The sequence below is a fragment of the Triticum dicoccoides genome, chromosome 7A (assembly GCF_002162155.2).
Source record: "Triticum dicoccoides isolate Atlit2015 ecotype Zavitan chromosome 7A, WEW_v2.0, whole genome shotgun sequence".
NCBI lineage: Eukaryota > Viridiplantae > Streptophyta > Magnoliopsida > Poales > Poaceae > Triticum > Triticum dicoccoides.
This window is the reverse complement of record NC_041392.1, coordinates 226031085-226053852: the sequence shown is the minus strand read 5'-3', so window position 1 is coordinate 226053852 and position 22768 is coordinate 226031085.

Sequence of the window (22768 nt, the reverse complement as noted above, 5' to 3'; positions counted from 1 at the left end):
CATTCTATAACATGTGATAATTCTTTGTGGAATCAATTCGTCTTTATCGTTAAGAACAACAGTAATACCTCCCTTCTTAGGGATACAATGGACAGGACTTACCCACTCGCTATCAGCAACGGGATAGATTATTCCTGCCTCAGATGCTTTAGTATTTCTTTTCTTACCACTTCTTTCATTTTAGGATTCAGGCGTCGTTGAGGATCACGAACTGGTTTGGCATCTGCTTCCAAATTTATTTTATGTTGACATAGAGTGGGACTAATGCCCTTAAGATCATCAAGACTATATCCAATAGCAGCACGGTGCTTCTTCAGAGTTTTCAATAATCTTTCTTCTTCATGCTCTGAAAGATTAGCACTAATAATAACAGGATATATCTTCTTTTCATCAAGATAAGCATATTTAAGATTATCAGGCAAAGGTTTGAGCTCAAACACAGGATCACCCTTGGGTGGAGGTGGATCCCCTAAAATTTCAACAGGCAAGTTGTGATGCAGAATAGGTTCCTGTTTAAAGAATACTTCATCTATTCCCTTCTTTCTTTCATGAACATATCATTTTCATGGTCTAGCAAATAGTGTTCTAAAGGATCACTAGGAGGTACGGCAATAGAAGCAAGACCAATAATTTCATCCTTACTAGGTAATTCTTCCTCACGATGTTGTTTACTAAATTTAGAGAAATTAAACTCATGAACCATATCATCCAAGCCAACAGTAACAATATTCTTAGTGCAGTCTATGGTAGCATTGACAATATTTAAGAAGGGTCTACCAAATATAATTGGACAAACGCTATCTTGCGGAGAAGTAAGAACAAGAAAATCAGCAGGATATTTCCCACACAAGACCTCAACATCTCTAACAATTCCAATTGGTGCAATAGTATCTCTATTAGCAAGTTTAATAGTAACATCAATATCTTCTAACTCAACAGGTGCAATTTCATTCTTAATTTATTTGTATAAGTCATGAGGTATAACACTAGCACTAGCACCCATATCACATAAGCCATGATAACAATGATCTCCTATTTTAACAGAAATAACAGGCACGCCTACCACAGGTCTATGTTTATCCTTATCACAAGGTTTAGCAATTCTAGCAGTTTCACCTTCGAACTGAATAACATGCCCATCAATATTATCAGACAAGAGATCTTTAACAATAGCAATATTAGGTTCTACTTTTACTTGCTCAGGAGGTGTATAAGTTCTAATATTGCTTTTACGAACAATAGTTGAAGCTTTAGCATGATCCTTTATTCTAACAGGGAAAGGTCGTTTCTCAATATAAGAAGTAGGAACAATAGGATCATTATAAGTGACAGTCTTTTCTTCAACTTTAATAGGTGCAGCTACTTTTACTTCTATGGGAGGATGATATTTAAACCACTTCTCCTTAGGGAGATCAACATAAGTAGCAAAAGATTCACAGAGGGAAGCTACTATCTTAGAATCAAGTCCATATTTAGTGCTAAACTTACGGAAAATATCGGTATCCATAAAAGATTTAACACAATCAAACTTAGGTGTCATACCTGACTCCTTACCTTCGTCGAGGTCCCAATCTTCAGAGTTGCGATTAATTCTATCCAATAAATTCCATCTGAATTCAATAGTCTTCATCATAAAAGAGCCAGCACAAGAAGTATCGAGCATGGTACGATTGTTTTCAGAAAGCCGAGCATAAATTTTTGAATAATCATTTCTCTTGAGAGCTCATGATTGGGGCATGAATATAACATTGATTTAAGCCTCCCCCAAGCTTGAGCGATGCTTTCTCCTTCGTGAGGCCATAAATTATATATATAATTGTGATCACGATGAACAAGATGCATAGGGTAATACTTTTGATGAAATTCCAGCTTCAATCTTTTATAGTCCCATGATCTCATATCATCACATAGCCTATACCATATCAATGTGTCTCCCTTCAAAGATAAAGGGAAGACCTTCTTCTTAGCAACATCATCGGGTATACCTGCAAGCTTAAATAATCCACAAACTTCATCCACATATATTAAGTGTTCATCAGGATGCTTTGTTCCATCTCCTGTAAAAGGGTTATCTAGCAGTTTTTCTATCATACCCGAAGGAATTAAGGAATTTCATTTTCAATAGGTTCATTAGGTTGAGGAGCAACTCTTTGATCTACTGGACGGGGTGAAGATACTCCGAACAAGCCCCTCAGAGAATTACTTTCCATAGTAACAAGTGACAGTAAATTTCAGCACACTATATAAATTTTTCCTTATCAAATTCCACCTACCAAAGGCGCTACACTCCCCGGCAACGGCGCCAGAAAAGAGTCTTGATGACCCACAAGTATAGGGGATCTATCGTAGTCCTTTCGATAAGTAAGAGTGTCAAACCCAACGAGGAGCAGAAGGAAATGATAAGCGGTTTTCAGCAAGGTATTCTCTGCAAGTACTGAAATAAGTGGTAACAGATAGTTTTGTGATAAGATAGGTTGTAACGAGCAATAAGTTACAATAGTAAGTAAAGTGCAGCAAGATGGCCCAATCCTTTTGTAGCAAAGGACAAGCCGGAACAAACTCTTATAATAGGAAAAGCGCTCCCGAGGACACATGGGAATATCGTCAAGCTAGTTTCATCACGTTCATATGATTCGTGTTCGGTACTTTGATAATTTGATATGTGGGTGGACCGGTGCTTGGGTGTTGTTCTTACTTGAACAAGCATCCCACTTATGATTAACCTCTATTGCAAGCATCCGCAACTACAACAAAAGTATTAAGGTAAACCTAACCATAGCATGAAACATGTGGATCCAAATCAGCCCCTTACAAAGCAACGCATAAACTAGGGTTTAAGCTTCTGTCACTCTAGCAACCCATCATCTACTTATTACTTCCCAATGCCTTCCTCTAGGCCCAAATAATGGTGAAGTGTTATGTAGTCGATGTTCACATAACACCACTAGAGGCTGGACAACATACATCTTATCAAAATATCAAACGAATACCAAATTCACATGACTACTCATAGCAAGACTTCTCCCTTGTCCTCAAGAAAGAACGTAATTACTCAAAAAGCATATTCATGTTCATAATCAGAGGGGTAATAATATGCATATAGGATCTGAACATATGATCTTCCACCAAATAAACCAACTAGCATCAACTACAAGGAGTAATCAACACTACTAGCAACCTACTAGCACCAATCTCGGACTTTGAGACAAGAATTGGATACAAGAGATGAACTAGGGTTTGGAGATGAGATGGTGCTGGTGAAGATGTTGATGGAGATTGCTCTCTCCCGATGAGAGGAGCGTTGGTGATGACGATGGTGATGATTTCCCCCTCCGGGAGGGAAGTTTCCCTGGCAGAACAGCTCTGCCGGAGCTCTAGATTGGATCCGCCAAGGTTCCGCCTCGTGGCGGCGGAGTCTCGTCCCGAAAAGCTCCTTCTTATTTTTTTCTCATTGAAAGACCTCATATAGGAGAAGATGGGCGTCGGAGAGTCACCAGGGGGCCCACGAGGTAGGGGGCGCGCCCTAGGGGGGGCGCCCCCACCCTTGTGAGCAGGGTGTGGGCCCCCTGGCCTTCATCTTTGGCATGGATTTTTCTTTATTTCTTTTAAGACGTTCCGTGGAGTTTCAGGACTTTTGGAGTTGCGCAGAATAGGTCTCTAATATTTTCTCCTTTTCCAGACCAGAATCCCAGCTGTCGGCATTCTCCCTCTTTATATAAACCTTGTAAAATAAGAGAGAATAGCCATAAGTATTGTGACATAAAGTGAAATAACAGTCCATAATGCGATAAATATCGATATAGAAGCATGATGCAAAATGGACGTATCAACCCCCCCAAGCTTAGACCTCGCTTGTCCTGAAGCGAAAAGCCGATAACAATAAATATGACCACATGTTTAGAGGTAGAGGCGTCGATAAAAATAAAATACGGACATGAAGGCATCATGATTATTCTCATAACAGCAACATATATAGATTTTGTCAGATGATTACTTATGTTCAAGTGATGATCTATTCACAATGCAAAAGTATAAATCATAAACCTTATTCGACTCCGACAAACTATAATATCAGTCATTGAAGCAATTGCAATTTATCATAACATCGGAGAGAGTCTATGCCAGAGCTAAAAAACAAGTCCACATACTCAACTATCATCGGAGAGGTAAGGTATGAAAGCAGGTAACAAAAACAGGCTATGCATCAGTGTAGGATCATACATAAAGTAGTAGCAGTTCTAATGCAAGCATGAGAGGGAGAGAAATGGGCGATATCGGAATGCTCAAGGGGGGTTTGCTTGCCTGGTTGCTCTGGCAAGGAGGGGTCGTCGGGGATGTAGTCGTACTCAGTCGCATCAACTTCGGTCTCAGGGTCTACTGGGGAAGAAGAGGGGGAAGAAACAGTAAATACGAGGCAAACAAAGCATCACAAAAATATAACAAGGCAAAACGCGGTGTTAGGGGTGACCTAACGCGGTATGAGGTGGTACCGGTGAAGGGGGGAAACATCCGGGAAAAATATCCCCGGTGTTTAGCGTTTTTGGGCAAATGAACCGAAGGGGGAAAGTTGCGTGTCCGCTATGCTAGGGATGTGTGGCGGACGAACGGGCTACGTATCCGGATTTGTCTCGTCGTTCTGAGCAACTTTCATGACAAAGTTTTTCCATCCGAGCTACGGTTTATTTTATATTAATTTTCAAAGTTTTAAAGTGATTTCCTAATATTATTATCATTTAAGAATAGATAAGAAAAAGGAAAATATGATGTCAGCATGAGGTCAAAGTGATGTCAGCAGTCAACTTTGACCTGTTGACCGGTCAAACTGACAGAGGGGGTCCCACTGTCATATACTCAGTTAATTAATTACAGGTTAGTTAGGTTAACTAAATAATTAGTTTAATTAAACCATTTTAATTAAGTTAATTAATTTATAATTATATTATATATATATATATTTTTAACAAATTTTTTTAAAAGAGAAGGGGCCGGTGGGGCCCCTTTGGCAGTGGCCCAGCCATAGCGGGGGAGCGGGCACTGGATCCGGGCACGGCCAGCGAGCGAGGCACTCCCCTCCTGGCCCGGACCAACAGGTAGCGGGAGGTCGCCGGCGGCCACGGCGAGCAAGGGCCTAGGGCGGCGGCGGGTGTGGGGAGGCGCAGGGCGGCCGAGGCGCAGCGGGCAGCGCGGCGGAGGGGCAGCATAGGGAAGCGCGCGCGGGATGGCTCGGCTATGCGGGCACGGCGGCGCTAGCAGCAGGCAGCAGTGCGCGAGGGGGGCCAGCAGCGGGAGCGGTGACCAGCGGGGAACCACGCACGCATGCGCGCGGGCGGAGGAACCCAGCTCGGCCGACGGCGACCAGTGGCGGGGGCGCCGGCAGGTGGATGCAGGCGCGGGAAGCGGCCGCCGACACGGCCCCAGCTCGGCCAGGCGCGGCCTAGCGAGCGACGCAGGCAGGGCGGCTAGAGGCGGGCTCAGTGGCGCGTAGCTCCGAGGCCACGGCAGGCGCGCAACTAGGGAGCGGCGCACTGCAGCATCGCGGGACTGCGGCATGGGAGAGGCGGTGGCAGCAGCGAACAACAGAAAGGTGCACGGGCGTGTGGGCGGCTATGGGCGCGCGCCTTGGCGAGGCCAGGGGAGGTGGTCGCGGCCGGACGTGGGCAAGGACAAGGCAAGGCGCGGATGGGAGTGGTGCTCCGGCCATGGTGTCCTGTACTCGTGGGGAGACGACTACGGCGATGGCTCGAGGAGGAAAAGCAAGACAAAGCGGGGAAGGAGCTCACTGCGATGTGGATGACAAGCTCGGGGTGGCCGAGGCTAGTCAGAGATGAGCCACGAGGTGCGGCGATCGGTGCCGAGGACGAAGAGCTCCATCCTGTCGTTGTAGGGCTCCCCGGCATTGAGTCGGTGCTGAAGACAGCGTACACAAAGACGGCGAAGTGGACGGACACGTTCCTAGGTAGCGGAGGCGGCGCTGAGCACGGGGACATAGGGTCCATGGCGACGGTGGCTCGGTTGTGTGAGGAGACGTCTGGGAGAAAGCGAGGGGGAAAATGAGTGGAGCTAGGGTTCCAGGGGATGAGGGGGGACCCTTATACGTGCGGGGAGACGAAGGATGGCCGCCACGGCGGCATGGTGCGGCCACGACCGGGGGATCTCTGCCACGACCCCCCGTGAACAGGAAGGAGGCGACAGGGGGCCTAGATGAGTTGGGCCGGCTTTTGTAGCTAGCTGGGCTAAAGGGCACAGGGGCTTTCTCCTTCTTATTTTTCTCCTTCTTGTTTTTCTATTTTTTAATAAACAGAGATGGGTAAGAAAATATTGGGCTTGCTATTTACTTAGGAAAAATATGGGAAGTGCCCCTTTTATTCCCTGGTGATCTTAGACAGTGCCACAAATATTTTCGAAACCAGAAGAATTCATTTGGTATTTTTCGTGAATAGGATAACACTTTAAAATGCTGAATTAGTGCTGTTATAATTGCTAATGCTCATCTTTGCACAAAAGTGATGTTGTGTTCCTTAACAATTTAGTGTTATGGAATTTTTTACAAATGATGGCATTTTTCCAGCAACTTTTGAGCAACTTCAAACTTCACTTGAATTTGAATTGACTAGAATTTCAAATGGGATATCGATCAAAGGTGATTAAGTACTGTTTGGAAAAAATGATTAGTTTAATCACAAAGGGTTACTATAGCATGACACTGGGGATGTTACATTGTCACTACAAACATGTTTATTCATAATAGGCTGAACCAGGAATGATGAACTAATAATATTTACAAAAACAAGAGAGGTCGAGTTCATACCAGCTTTTCTCATCTCAATAAGTTCATCATATATCGTCATTATTGCCTTTCACTTGCACGACCGAATAGTGTGGATAATAATAATAAAAGTGCACGTGCATTGGACTAAGCTGGAATCTGCAAGCATTCAATTCAAGAGAGAAGACAAGGTAATATGGGATCTTTATCAGATCAACAATAATGCATATAAGAGCCACTTTAACATTTTCATTATGGTCTTCTCCTCTCGACCCCCAAAGAACAAGAAAGAAAATAAAAATTTTTACACGGGAAAGATCCCAACAAGCAAAAGAAGAACGAGAAATATTTTCGGGTTTTCTTTTTAATTACTACTCCCTCCGTAAACTAATATAAGAGCGTTCAGAATACTAAAATAGTATTCTAAACGCTCTTATATTAGTTTACGGAGGGAGTACTACACATGCATGGAAAGTAAACTAATTAAAAGCTACAACTAATTTTTTTGTTTTTTTCTTAAGGTTTATTAAACACATAAGAAGAAAGCATAAAAAGGAAAATAAACTAGCATGGATGATACAATGAAAAAGTATGAGCACCGACAACTAGCATGAGTGTGTGAACATGAATGTAATGTCGGTGAGAGATACGTACTCCCCCAAGCTTAGGCTTTTGGCCTAAGTTGGTCTATGGCCACGGCTGACCTGGCAGATATCCAAAGTTGTAGCTAGGGTCATACTGAGATGCAGCAGCTATTGCCTCATGAGCTGTCGCTCGGAGGCGAGTCGTCTCCGTCCTCCTCTTATACTCGTCTGCCTCCTTCCTGGTGATAACATATCTCCCTTTTGCCTGGGAGTCAAAGAAAGCGGGAGCAGGGAGAGCGACGTGATAGGTGCGTCGTCTGTCAAAGATTTGTCGGTACTGGAGGAACTGATCATTCTTCTCAACAAACTGATGATGAACCATAGCCTCATAATCTAAATAAACAGGAGGCAACTCAATATCATACCCACGTATGGGCATATCAAGAAAATTAGCTAGACGGGTTGCATAAATTCCACCAAAGAAATATCCATTAAATCTATTATTATGCAACCTATGTGCAACAATGGCTCGCAAGTTATATTGTCTATCTCCTAATACAGCACTCTTGAGAACACTAAGATCTGGAACGCACATGTGACATGCTTTATCCTTACCATTTATGCACCTACCTATGAAGAGAGCAAAATAATGTATAGCAGGAAAATGAATGCTCCCTATGGTAGCTTGCGTTATGTCTCTAGATTCCCCTCAGTTATACTAGCAAGAAAATCTCTAAATTCAGATTTGCGAGGTTCATTAGGACTACCCCATTGTGGAAGTTTGCAAGCAGTGTTAAAATCCTCTAAGTCCATAGTATAAGAATTTAGATAGAGATCAAACAGGACAGTTTGAGAGTTGCGTGATGATGAAAATTGAAACCTCCTCACAAAGGAATCAGTGAGATAGTGGTACTAGCGGCATTTGTCTGCCTCGAAGCTCTCAAGATAACCATTATGCACATATGCGTTGAATTCTTCCTTGATTCCTACTTGATCCATAAAGTCTTCTGAAGGCCATTCACAAGCCCGCACTTGAGCTTCCCTCGGTGGTTCTTCGTCGGCATCGCGCATTGCGAGCCTGGGTCCTTGCTTCCTTGAAGGACCACCTTGGTACATTTTCCTAAGCATATTTCTTCCTCTGAAAAATTTCTGAAATTTTAGTAACTTCAAAATAAAAGTGAACCAAACTCAACAATATTGGTAGCAACTACTCCCACAAGTGCCTAAAGGCAATATCATGCATCAAAACTACTTTTGACCATATAAATTTGACATGCAAGCTCAAGAACAGGGTCACCTAAGCAGCAAAAATATGCAATGAATAAAGCACTAGAACAAAAACTAATTGGACCATTGGAGGAGTCACATACCAAGGAACAATCCCCCAAAGCAGTTTTGTGAGAGGTGCTTTGAGCAAGGAGATTGAAAATGGCAGCAAAATGAGCTTGGGCTCGGGTTTGAGCTGGTTGGTGGTGTTTGTGGGAGGAAGGAGTGTGTGGTAGCTGGAATAAGTGGAGGGGAGCCACCATGGGCCCACGAGGCAGGGGGGCGCGCCCTCCACCCTCGTGGCTAGGTGCTTGCTCCCCTGCTATGTTTTCAGTGCCAGATATTCTAAAATATTATAGAAAAAATCATATTTAATTTTCAGGGCATTTGGAGAACTTTTATTTTTGGGGTATTTTTATTGCATCGATAATTTAGAAAACGGACAGAAATTACTATTTTTGCTTTATTTAATATAAATAACAGAAAGTAAAAAAGAAAGGGCATAGAGAGTTGTGTTTTCTAAATTCATCCATCTCATGCTCATCAAAAGGAATCCACTAACAAGGTTGATCAGGTCTTGTTAACAAACTCATTCCGAATAATCATGGAACCGGAGAATTTTCGAATAACACTAGGTTACCTCAACGGGGATATGCACATCCCCAACAATAAGAATATCATATTTCTTCTTGACAATAGGAAGAGGAAATTCAAAACCTCCAATAGTAATAGTTAAAAAATTTCCAATAGAATTGATACTGTGGACTTGAGGTTGTTTCCTCGGAAAGTGTACCGTATGCTCATTATCATTAACATGAAAAGTGACATTGCCTTTGGTGCAATCAATAACAGCCCCTGCAGTATTCAAAAAGGGTCTTCCAAGAATAATAGACATACTATCGTCCTCGGAAATATCAAGAATAACAAAGTTCGTTAAAATAGTAAAGTTTGCAACCACAATAGGCACATCCTCACAAATACCGACAGGTATAGCAGTTGATTTGTCAGCCATTTGCAAAGATATTTCAGTAGGTGTCAACTTATTCAAATCAAGTCTATGATATAAAGAGAGTGGCATAACACTAACACCGGCTCCAAGATCACATAAAGCAGTTTTAACATAGTTTCTTTTAATGGAGCATGGTATAGTGGGTACTCCTGGATCCCCAAGTTTCTTAGGTATTCCACCTTTAAAAGTATAATTAGCAAGCATGGTGGAAATTTCAACTTCCGATATCTTTCTTTTATTTGTAACAATATCTTTCATGTACTTAGCATAAGGATTCATTTTAAGCATATCAGTCAAACGCATACGCAAAAAGATAGGTCTAATCATTTCGGCAAAGCACTCAAAATCCTCATAATCCTTTTTCTTGGATGGTTTAGGCGGAAAAGGCATGGGTTTCTGAACCCATGGTTCTCTATCTTTACGGTGCTTCCTAGCAACAAAGTCTCTCTTATCATAACGTTGATTCTTTGATTGTGGGTTATCAAGATCAACAACAGGTTCAATCTCTACTTCATTGTCATTACTAGGTTGAGCATCAACATGATCATCATTATTAACATTATCACTAGGTTCATGTTCATTACTAGATTGTGTTTTAGCATCAGAAATAGAAATATCATTGGGATTCTCAGTTGTGTCATCAACAGGTTCACTAGAAGCATGCAAAGTCATATCATTTTTCTTTTTCTTCCTTTTAGAAGGACTAGGTGCATCAATAATATTTCTCTGAGAATCTTGCTCAATTATCTTAGGATGGCCTTCAGGATACAAAGGTTCCTGAGTCCTTTTACCAGTTGATGGTGCATCAATAATATTTCTCTGAGAATCTTGCTCAATTATCTTAGGATGGCCTTCAGGATACAAAGGTTCCTGAGTCCTTTTACCAGTTCTAGTAGCCACTCTAACAACAAAATCATTATTCTTACTATTCAATTCATTGAGAAAATCATTCTGAGCTTTAAGTACTTGTTCTACTTGAGTGGTAACCATAGAAGCATGTTTACTAATAAGTTTAAGTTCACCTTTAACATTAGCCATATAATCACCCTAGTGTTCAAGCATATCAGTATTGCGTTTTAATTCTCTACCAAGATAAGCATTGAAGTTTTCTTGCTTAACCATAAATTCATCAAACTCATCCAAGCATGGGCTAGCAAACTTAGTAAATGGGATTTCAGCTTTATCATATCTATAGGGAGAATTTACCTTTACTACCTGCGTCGGGTTATCAAGACCATGTGTTTCTTCAATAGGTGATGGATTAGAACCATGTATTTCTTCAACATGCGGTAAATTAAGACCATGTATTTCTTCAATAGGAGGTAAATTCCTAACATCTTCAGCTTTAATACCTTTTTCTTTTATAGATTTCTTTGCCTCTTGCATATCTTCAAGACTGAGAAATAGAATACCCCTTTTCTTCGGAGTTGGGTTAGGAATTGGATCATGAATTTGATCAGGAAGTGTCCAATTATTTTCATTAGTCAACATATTATTCAATAGAAATTCAGCTTCATCTAGTGTTCTTTCCCTGAAAACACAACCAGCACAACTATCCAGGTGGTCTTTGGAAGCATCAGTTAGTCCATTATAAAAGATATCAAGTATTTCATTTTTCTTAAGAGGATGATCAGGCAAAGCATTAAGTAATTGGGGAAGCCTCCCCCAAGCTTATGGGAGATTCTCTTCTTCAATTTGCACAAAATTATATATTTCCCTTAAAGCAACTTGTTTGTTATGAGCGGGGAAATATTTAGCAGAGAAGTAATAAATCATATCCTGGGGACTACACACAACCAGGATCAAGAGAATTAAACCACATCTTAGCATCACCCTTTAATGAGACCAGAAATAATTTAAGGATATAATAGTAGCGAGTTTTCTCATCATTATTGAACAGGGTGGCTATATCATTTAATTTAGTAAGATGTGCCACAACGGTTTCAGATTCATAGCCATAGAAAAGATCATATTCAACTAAAGTAATTATCTCAGGGTCGACAGAGAATTCATAATCCTTATCAGTAACAAAGATAGGTGAAGTAGCATAAGCAGGATCATATTTCATTCTAGCATTCAGAGTTTTTTGTTTCAGCTTAGTTAATAATTTCTTAAGATCACTCCTATCATTGCAAACAAGAAAATCTCTAGCAGTTTCTTCATCCATAACATAGCCCTCGGGCACAACAGGTAATTCATATCTAGGGGAGATTCTTCATCATCACTTTTGTCAATATTATCAGTTTCAATAATTTCATTCTCTCTAGCCCTAGCAAGTTGTTCATCAAGAAATTTACCAAGTAGCACAGTAGTATCAAGCATAGAAGTAGTTTTATCATAAGTATCATGCATATCAGAAGTGGCATCATCAATAACATGCGACATATCAGAATTAATAGCACAAGCAGGTATAGGTGTCGCAAGCTTACTCAAAACAGAAGGTGAATCAAGTGCGGAGCTAGATGGCAGTTCCTTACCTCCCCTCGTAGTTGAGGGATAAATCTTGGTGCTTGGTGTAAGTGCATCTAGTGCCACCCCTAGTTGGTTTTGGAGTATCGACGACAAACCTTGTTGAGGGACTAATGTGTTTGTGAGAATTGCAGGATAACACAGGTAGTAGTCCCTCATTGATTCGGTTTACCTACCGGAGATGACCCCTAAAAATGTGTGAAGACATTGAAGACAATTGTGGTCTATGAAGAGTTCCACATTGAAGACTATGACATGAGAAGACATCGCATGAAGACTTTGGAGCACGAAGACATAGTTGTTTCGTAGTTTCATCTTCTTCTTTGTTGAGTCATAGGAACCACCGTACTGTTAAGTGGGGTCCAAGTGAACATAGTCAGAATGACTAAAGTGATGCTCAACCAAATCCTAAGTGTTTGAGCGAAGACAATGAGAGCAAATCTTATCTAGAGCTGGATGGGTCAGCTTTACTTGTAGCCCAAGTCAAGCTGCCTCGTGTGTTTGAAATCTGACCGTTGGAACACGTGTCAGTTCCTTAGTGACCCAGGTTCATTTCGGACAAATCAGGTCGGGTTGCCTAGTGGCTATAAATAGCCCACCCCTACACCATAAATTGGTGGCTGCTCAGAGTTAGTGCATGATTTTTGTCGTTTGAGAGCAACCCACCTCCGAAGCCTTTGAGAGAGAAATCCTTGCAAGGACAAAGCCCTAAACACCCAGAGCCAAAGAGTGTTAGGCATCACTGAAGTCTTCCTGTCTGTGTGATCTGAAGACTTGTTACACTTGAGGACTGTGAATCCTCCAGTCGGTTAGGCGTCGCATTCTGAGCATCCAAGAGTCATTGTGGATCGCCGGTGAACAAAGTCTATGAAGGTTTGGAAGTCTAACTTGAAGACTTACCCGAGTGATTAGGAGAGGACTGTGTGTCCTTAGCTCAAGGGGAATAAGGTGAAGACACGGTCTTCTGAGTTAAATCTCAGCCTCCCTAACCAAACGTACAGTTGTCATAGCAACTGGAATTAGTCCAACAAATCATTGTCTTCAACAAGCATTCGGTTCTATCCATCCCTTCTCTTTATTTACAGTTGGTACTTGTGAAGTAATTGTCTGTTTGCATTATCTGTTTATCTTCACTATGTGACTCTTTGTTCTGATTGGCTTCATACTATCTTCCATCCTGATCCATACTGCCCAGTTGTTATTAGTCTTCGTGCTTTCATTTCATTGTATACTTGACTATGGCTTGCCTAGTGTAGTCTACCTTCCGCTGCATGTTTATAGGTTCGTTTCTATGGTTTGTCTTCGAAACATCCATGTTTTGAAGACTTTCATAAAAATCGCCTATTCACCCCCCCCCCTCTAGTCGATAACTAGCACTTTCAATTGGTATCAGAGCAAGGTACTCCCTTGTTTTGTGTGATTCAGTTTAACCACCTTGAGTTTTAGCTATGTCGACTGAAGGGATAATCAAAATCTCCGCTGCGTGCCCTGTCTTTGATTGAACTGAATATCCCTACTGGAATCATAAGATGTGTATGCATCTTGAAGCCATTGATGTCGACCTGTGGTATGTCGTCAAGAATGGCGTTCCCAAGACTGGTGAAGGTTTCACCCCTGCTGATGTCAAGAAGTTCGTTCAACTGGATTCTACTGCCAAGAACATCATCTGTGGTCATCTGACCAAAGGGCAGTATGGCCGTGTGAGTGCTCTGGAAACATCAAAGTTAGTCTGGGACTGGCTCTCCAAGATCAATGAAGGTGTCTCAACCCATAGAGATCAAAGGTTCAGTGCCCTTCGCAACCTCTTCAACCGCTTCAAGAGAAACGATAATGAGAATGTTCAGCTCATGTTTGATTGCCTCACTGACATCACAAATGAGCTTCAATCTCTCGGCGCTACTGCGATCACCAAGCATGAAGTCGTCAAGACGCTCCTGAGATCACTTGACAACTTGTTTGACACCCTAGCCCTGATGATTCAAGAACGCCCTGACTTCAAGACACTCGATCCGTCTGACATACTTGAAAGGCTCAATACACATGTGAAAAGTGATATCTACTGTCCCAACTATGGCCGAACTCGCGCCTTGAAGGCAAAAGCTGTTATCTCATCTGAAGAAGAATCTGACTGCAGTTCTGATGATCCTGAAGATATTGGAAAGGAGCTTGCTATGCTAGTGAAGAAGTTCCAGAAGTTCACTAGGAAGAAAGGCTTCAGAAAGTCTTCACGATCCAGCTCAAGGAATGATGAAGCTTCTACTCATGACTACAAGAGGAGAACATGCCACAAGTGCAAGAAACCTGGTCACTACATCTCTGAGTGTACGCAGTGGGACAATGAGAACAACAACAAGAAGAAGAGCAAGGAATATGATTCTGATGACAAGAAGAAGAAGAAATACTCAAAGTCTTCTTCCAAGTCTTCCTCAAAGTCTTCATCACACAAGAAGAGCTCATCTGGCAAGGCTTGTGCGTTTGTTGGCAAGGAAATGGATTCAGAGGAGGAGTATGCTTCTGAGGAGGCGGAGATGGAGTCTGGGGAGGAGTCCGACTCTGGCGTCGCAAGTCTGGCTACAGCCTACGTTGCCAAGTCCATCATTAACACTGAAGACAATGGTTCCATCACCCACGCTGATGACAAGGACGACTCCGCTCCCACCTATTGCTTCATGGCACGTGGTGCCAAGGTAAACTCACGCAATGCTCACTATCAAACATCCAGTAAAGATGACTCTGATTGTGATTACAAACCCAGCTACAAAACACTTGCTAAAATTACAAATGAACAACAGAAAGCTAAGGAACATATTCAAAAACTGTTGGACAAAAGCGATGACCTGTTGGACGCGGAAATGACTCGATCTTAGTCCTTAATTGAAGACATAAAAATCTTCATGTTAAGTATGAGGAACTTGAAAATCGTCATGAAATGCTCCCAACAACTCATGAAAATCTTTCCTATGCTTATCTTCAAAGGAAGCAAGAACTTGAGAAATTGAGAGCAATTCATGAAGATCTTCAAAAGGAAAACGAGTCACTTCGCGCTCAACAGATCAGTCCCGCTGAGGAAGGATTTGAACCACCATGTCTAAAATGCCTTGAGCGTGATAACGCTACTTCTGTTGCTGAATGTTCTATTGCTGATACTGTTGCAATATCTTCAACTGTTGATATGGTAACTAACCCCTTTGCTGAGGATGCCACTGCTATTGCTGATGAAAATGCTAGGTTGAAGACATTGCTTGAAACAGGGATGTACAAAAGTCTCAAAGGGCACCAGACACTATGTGATGTCCTCAAAAGGCAGATTCTAAACTGAAACCCTAGGAAACAGGGTGTTGGGTTCGAAAGGAAAATGAATGCTGATGGCTCTTACTGGAAACCTGAGCAGTACCCCAAAACCACATGGGTTGCTGCAAAGGAATCTTCAGTGGATCCATCCACCCTATCTGGCTTCACTTGTGCTAACTCTATTGTCATTGATGAATCCTTTGATGCAAACTATAAACTGTTTAAGAATCAGAATGGTGAAGTGTTTGCCAGCTATATTGGTACTAACTGCAAGAATGGGCCACCTATGAAGAAAGTCTGGGTGCCCAAAAGGTGTCTGGAGAATCTTCCTGTGAATGTCGTCATGACACCACAAGGGAAGAAGACAAACCCCAGACCACAGGCTTCATATGGTCCAAAGGCTTCATACAGACAGATGACTCACCTGAGTCGCACTAACACAAATGTTTTGCAGGGAAACCATACTCAGGCCTATGAATATGAGCGTGTTTCATCAAACCGCCATGTTCATAATACCAAGAACTACTCTGCTTATTCTTATGAGTATTATTCACCTCCTGCAAAACTATTTGCCAGGGCTTCAAAGCCAAAGTTCTCAGATGCTGCACTTAGAAGCATTGCTTCGAAGCCACCCCTGAAGATGTGGGTGGCTAAGAAAGCTTAACTCTCTTTTGCAGGGAAAGGTCTCCAGCCGAAAATCAAATGCGTTTGAAGCTATTCTTGGGGACCTAAAACATCTTGTGGGGCACAAGATAAAATGTCCAAATGATCTTATTATGTATTTCATTCCTAAATCTCTTAACATGCATCCTATCAGTTATAACCTTGATCTAAGCTTTCATAATCCACTTGCTCGTCAAATGCTTATGCTTCACAATACTCTTCGTGAAGCCTATCCCCCCTAACTGTTCTGTAGGGTATGACACCAGCTGCTTCAGAATGGATTACCAATAATGGATGCACTAATCGTATGACTGGTGATCAGAGTCTTCTCATGGACTCAACCTTACGTCCATCTGAGAAGAGTCACATCACATTTGCTGACACTGGTAAAAGCAAGGTATTGGGTCTAGGTAGAGTTGCAATCTCAAAGGATCAGCACATGGATAAAGTGATGCTTGTTGAATCCCTTGGATTCAACTTAATGTCTGTTTCAATGCTTTGCGATTTGAACATGATTGTGATATTTGGAAAATATCGTTGCCTTGTTCTAATGGAATCTGACAAGTCTCTTGTCTTTGAAGGGTATCGAAAAGATGATTTGTACATGGTAGATTTCTCAGCAGGACCACGGCTTGCCGTATGTCTTCTTGCAAAAGCTTCAGAGTGCTGGCTCTAGCATCGGAGGCTAGGGCATGCTGGCATGAGGAACTTGCATACTCTCGCAAAGAAGAAGCACGTCATAGGCATCAAGGGCATCAAGTTCAAGAAGGATCACTTATGCAGTGACTGCGAAGCTGGAAAGATGACGAGGGCCAAGCATCCCTCGAAGACAATCATGACAACGACTCAACCCTTCCAACTGCTACGCATGGACCTCTTCGGCCCTACTCACTACTCTACTCTAACTACTACTGCTTGCCACTATGGCTTCGTCATTGTTGATGATTATTCAAGATATACATGGGTACACATAATCTTCTACAAGACTGAAGTGCGGGATGTCTTCAGACGCTTCGCCAATCGAGCCATGAACAACTATGGCGTCAAGATCAAGCACATCAGAAGTGACAATGGCACAGAATTCAAGAACACCGGTCTCGACACTTATCTTGACACCTTGGGTATCACTCATGAATTCTCAGCTCCATACACGCCACAGCAGAATGGCATCGTGGAACGCAAGAATAGAACACTTGTTGAGATGGCAAGAACGATAATTGATGAATATAAAACCCCAAGAAAGTTCTGGCCCGAAGCCATTGATACTGCCTGTCATGTCATCAACCGTGTTTATCTTCACAAGCTTCTGAAGAAGACATCCTATGAACTCCTTACTGGTAAGAAGCCAAATGTCAGTTACTTCAGAGTATTTGGTGCTAGGTGCTGGATCAAGGATCCAAATCACACTTCAAAATTTGCACTGAAAGCACATGAAGGTTTTATGCTTGGTTACGAAAAGGATTCGCATTCCTACAGAGTCTTCAACCTCTTTCACTATAAAGTGGTTGAAACTATGGATGTGCGGTTATATGAGACTAACGGCTCGCAAAGAGAGCACCTGCCAAATGTGCTAGATGAAATTCCACCTAGTGAATCCATCAAGCTTATGGGAACTGGAGAAATCATACTGGTTGAAGCTCAGACTGAAGAAGAGCTTATCATCTCTGCACCTAATCAACCTGAAGACAATCCTTCTAATGATGACAATGATCAGTAAGAGCAAAATCTTCATCCAACTCATCCTCGTGTTGCAAATGAAGTATAGATTGAGAAGATAATTAATATCATCAATGCACCTGGTCCACTCACTCGTTCAAGGGCAACACAGCTAGCAAATTTCTGTGGGCACTTTGCATTTGTCTCAATATCTGAACCCAAGAAAGTTGATGAAGCCTTCATGGAACCTGAATGGATTCAAGCTATGCAAGAAGTGCTTCAACAGTTTGAGCTGAATAATGTATGGGAACTGGTCAAGCGTCCTGATCCTCGTAAGCACAATATCATAGGCACTAAATGGATATATCGCAACAAGAAAGATGAGCATGGTCAAGTCGTCAGAAACAAGGCTCGTCTCGTTGCTCAAGGATACACTCAAGTTGAAGGAATTGACTTCAATGAAACATTAGCTCCTGTGGCTAGGCTTGAAGCCATTCGCATACTGCTGGCCTACGCAAATCATCATAACATCCTTCTGTATCAAATGGCAAGATTGAAGAAGAAGTGTATGTTGCACAACCGCCTGGTTTTGAAGATCCAAAGCACCCTGATATGGTATACAAGCTCAATAAGGCACTGTATGGCCTAAAACAAGCCCCTCGCGCTTGGTATGACACACTCAAAGACTTCTTGAAGAGCAAAGGCTTCAAACCTGGTTCCCTGGATCCCACACTCTTCACGAAGAAATATGATGGTGAACTATTTGTGTGCCAAATATATGTGGATGACATTATCTTCGGCTGCACTAATAAAAATACAGTGATGAGTTTGGACACATGATGCAAGAGCAATATCAGATGTCCATGGTGGGTGAGCTGAAGTTCTTCCTTGGTCTTCAAATACGGTAGCAACGCAACGACATCTTCATATCTCAAGAGAAATACCTCAAAGACTGCTTGAAGAAGTTTGGAATGCAAGACTGCAAAGGTTATACGACGCCAATGCCAAGCAAAAGTCATTTGGGTCCTGACGCCAATGGTAAAGAGTTTGATCAAAAGGTATACCGCTCCATGATTGGTTCTTTGCTTTATTTATGTGCATCTAGGCCAGATATCATGCTTAGTGTTTGCATGTGTGCCCGATTCCAAGTGGCACCAAAGGAATCGCATCACTTAGCTATGAAGCGAATTCTTCGATATTTGGCTTACACCCCAACACTAGGATTATGGTATCCAACGGGCTCAGAGTTTGAACTAGTTGGATTCTCGGATGCTGATTATGCTGGTGACAAGGTGGATCGCAAGTCTACATCAGGCACATGTCACTTTCTGGGACGATCACTTGTTTGTTGGTCTTCAAAGAAGTAGAACTGTGAATCTCTCTCCACTGCCGAATCTGAATACATTCCTGCTGAATCTTGCTGCGCTCAGCTTCTATGGATGAAGCAAACACTCAAAGGCTATGCCGTCCATCTGAAGCAAGTGGCACTCTATTGCGACAATGAAAGCGCCATCAAGATTGCCAACAACCCAGTTCAGCACTCAAAGACAAAGCACATTCAGATCCGTCATCACTTTCGCAGAGATCATGTCATGAAGGAAGATATTAATATCATTCATGTCAACACTGAAGAGCAACTGGCAGATATCTTCACAAAGCCCTTGGATGAGAAAAGGTTTTGCAAGTTGCGGTGTGAGCTAAATATCTTGGAATCCTCAAATGTCCTGGGATCAGGCAAACATCCTAACACTTATGCATGTTGATGACTTAGATGTGCAACACACGAAGTAACGTATATCTTCAGTTAATGAAGACTTACACTCTAACTGTGAATACATTAACGCGGAATTTGACTTCAGAGCGCCACGATAATTGTGAGTCGTGTCTGGGTCTAATACTTCCTATACGGTTGGTAACACCACCACCAAACTTTTGCTTGAAGTGTTTTCTATTGGTGTTACATTTGCAAAATCTTTGTGTTTGATTTGTCTTCAATATTAACATGACTTCATGTTTATCTTCACTATATTGATTTTGTCTTATTCGAATATATTCATATATTAGCGTTCTGTCCTCTACAGCATTCACTTATAGCTATGTCTTCTTGTTTGAATCTTTCGAACTAAGTGAATGTGATTGGACCCTAACCTCTCTATGCTCTCGTCTTAAATCTATCTGTCCAAATCACATGCATTCTATTGAAACCGTCGAATGTCTTCTCTGCGCCCTTGTCAGCAGAAGACACAGAGACAAACATTAAATCTGATTTAAATGCTCTATCCTTTTTGGTCGAAACCCGGAGAAGCGGGAACGACCACTAGACAATCCAGGCGTGTGTGGGAACATGGAACAACTTCCAATGTGTTGCATGTTTGCCACATGTCCTTCAGATGTGAATCGCCAGGGGCACCTGTGTAATAACGCTATGCCGTCCCTGTCCTTATAAATACACGCCTCACCCTAGTCATTATCTCCTCTTCCACTTCTCCTTCTCGCACAAACCCTAGCGCCACCGCTAGCCCTCGAGGACGCTGGCGACGAAGCGCTTAGCTGCCATGACCTCACCGACGCCGTCCTCACGCCGACCATGGATACCGTCTTCTCCGCCGTCGCCGTAGGTGTCCTCCGTCGCCAAGTTAGGGCACGGAAGATCGAACTGCTCGGCCTCATCTTCTACTCCGTCTAGCAGTTCCTCAAGTGGTAAATAAAAGCTCTTTTTACAGTCCTTTTGATCCGATAGATTCACCCCTCTCAACCACAAGTGGTTTCTGTCCCAACAAATTGAATCTATCATGTTCTGCATCTCATAACATGCCTAGTATGTTCACTTATGCTTCACCAAGCACTTAGATTCCTCACTTGTACTTATTCTTGGATTCGTACAAATCTGGAACCAACTCTCATCTATGAGTGAATGTCTTTGCACTATGAGGTCAATGTCTTCTAAAGTGATTTATCTTCAAAATCTTTTGAGAATGCATATGACCTCTTCCCCTTCCCTCGCATCTCTAAATGCTGTCACAGGTACATGTCCGTGGGAGAATCCCTTGATTCTCATAGTCTGCATTCATTTGCAGAGTTCTTACAACGTCACATCAATTCTCCCGAAGCCAGTTCCTGTCTGACCAGCAGATGGAAGCCTTTGCAAGTTCTGAAGCCATTCAGTCTGAACTACATGGCAACAGATAAATCAGTCAGGAAGGGCGGCAGACAACACCGTGAAAACACTGCTAGGGACCTGCCACCGGATCTCTATGAGCTATACAAGTCAGATCCAAAAGAGACCTACAGAGAACGCAAGAACCGAATCCAATGGATTCGAAGACATTGGGCAGAGGAATGGTTCAAGTACAAATTTGTCACTGACAAATATGTTGAAAAGAATGCCATCAAGGGCCCCTAGGGAGATATTATATACTAAGGTCTTCAGCCCAAGTCGAAGTCCGAAGCCATTGCTCAAGGCTTCTACCCGTGCATGATCCGTGGACCTCAGCCTGCTAATGCCGACCCATCCTCTCTGTTATGGTGTCGTGAAGACAATCTCTTTAAGCGCAACTTCTAGTTTGCCAAAACTTCTGCCAAAGAGAACAAGAAGTCACTTGGGTTAGACTTCATACTTGGTCCCTCTGCTCCTCGTGCCGACGGCACACGCGATGCTAAACCCAATATTGTTGGGCTCTTCTACAATCCTGAAGGTCTCATCACTCACATTCAGGTTCAAGGGGCAGTCGTGGATCACTCTGCAGATGACGCTGATTCTAATGAAGTGTCTGCACCTCCGAAGCCTGTGAAGCAGAAGAAACCAAAGGCTTCAAAGCCCTCCTCTGCACCAAAAGTTTCGCGTGCGAAGCCTCTGGCCACTGCACCTCCTCAAGTCAGTGTGCAGTCTGAAGATCTCTCTCGCATCTCCAAGTCTGACAAGATAAAGAAGCCCATGCAACCTACTGGTCAAGCATTGACCCCTACTGCTGTTCTAAGGAATGAGAACGAAGCCATTGATCTGTCTAGCGACGACGATCTTGGCGATGATGCTCTTGAGCTGCTTATAAAGAGCAAGCAAGAGGCGGAAATCTTCAATGATCTTCCCCTCTTTGATGTGGAGATCCTGTACAAGTTCATTGATGAGTGGTTCGACAGCCCAGACCTCAGTTTTGATGATCTTCAACTCCCAATTGGCCTCAGCGTCTCCTTCCATGGAGCCATTGCTCCTGAGCTGGCTCTTGCACAGAGAATATTTGAGCTGAAGCAAAAGATTGACTATGAAAAGGCTCAGTTCAAGAAGCACATGGCCCAGCTCAGCGTGACAGACGTCCAAAACTTCAATCAAATGATGCATGATCTCAAGGAGGCGTTTCACAAGAAACATGAAGAAGCTAAAGGTTCTTGAGAGCGCATGAAACATCTGGTTGCCAAATGTGTTCAAGGCTACAATAAAGCTGAAAAGTGCAAGGCTCTGGGGCGACCTAACATCGACCTCAGAATGGCTGCCAAGAAGAAGAAGAAGCCTGGTGTGGCCCAAGCTGAAGCATCCAGGCAGGAGGAACCTCGCATTGTCTTCCCTGCCAGTATGACAGGCTCAAAGCCTAAGGTCCCCACAGTGGCTTCGGAGCTCAAGAAAACAAGGGCAACTGAAGCCGAAGCCCGCAAGCGCAAGACCAAGCACACCACTGACGACACTCCACCGACGAAAAAGAGAAAAACCAAGAAGAAAGATCGGGCTGCTCCCACAGAGCCCCTTGTCGTCGAGTCGATCTCAGTGGCTCGTCCTACGTCTAAACAACATGAGCGTCAGTTGATAGTTCATGAGCTTGCTACCAAAGAGGCTAATGAAGCTGAAGAAGATCCAGCTGTTGACCCCACCGCAGCTGAAGACATTGGTCACGACAACAATGTTGAAGATGATGACGTCCTTCCTCAGATCGAGCACAATATGGTATCATCGCCTGTTCTGATGAACGGCGAACTCATCAGCATTGGTCGTCCTTTGACGCCAATTGCTCAGGATGATTCATGGGCTGATCACCCTCAAGACTCCCCCCACAAAGAAGAATCACTAAGTACCCC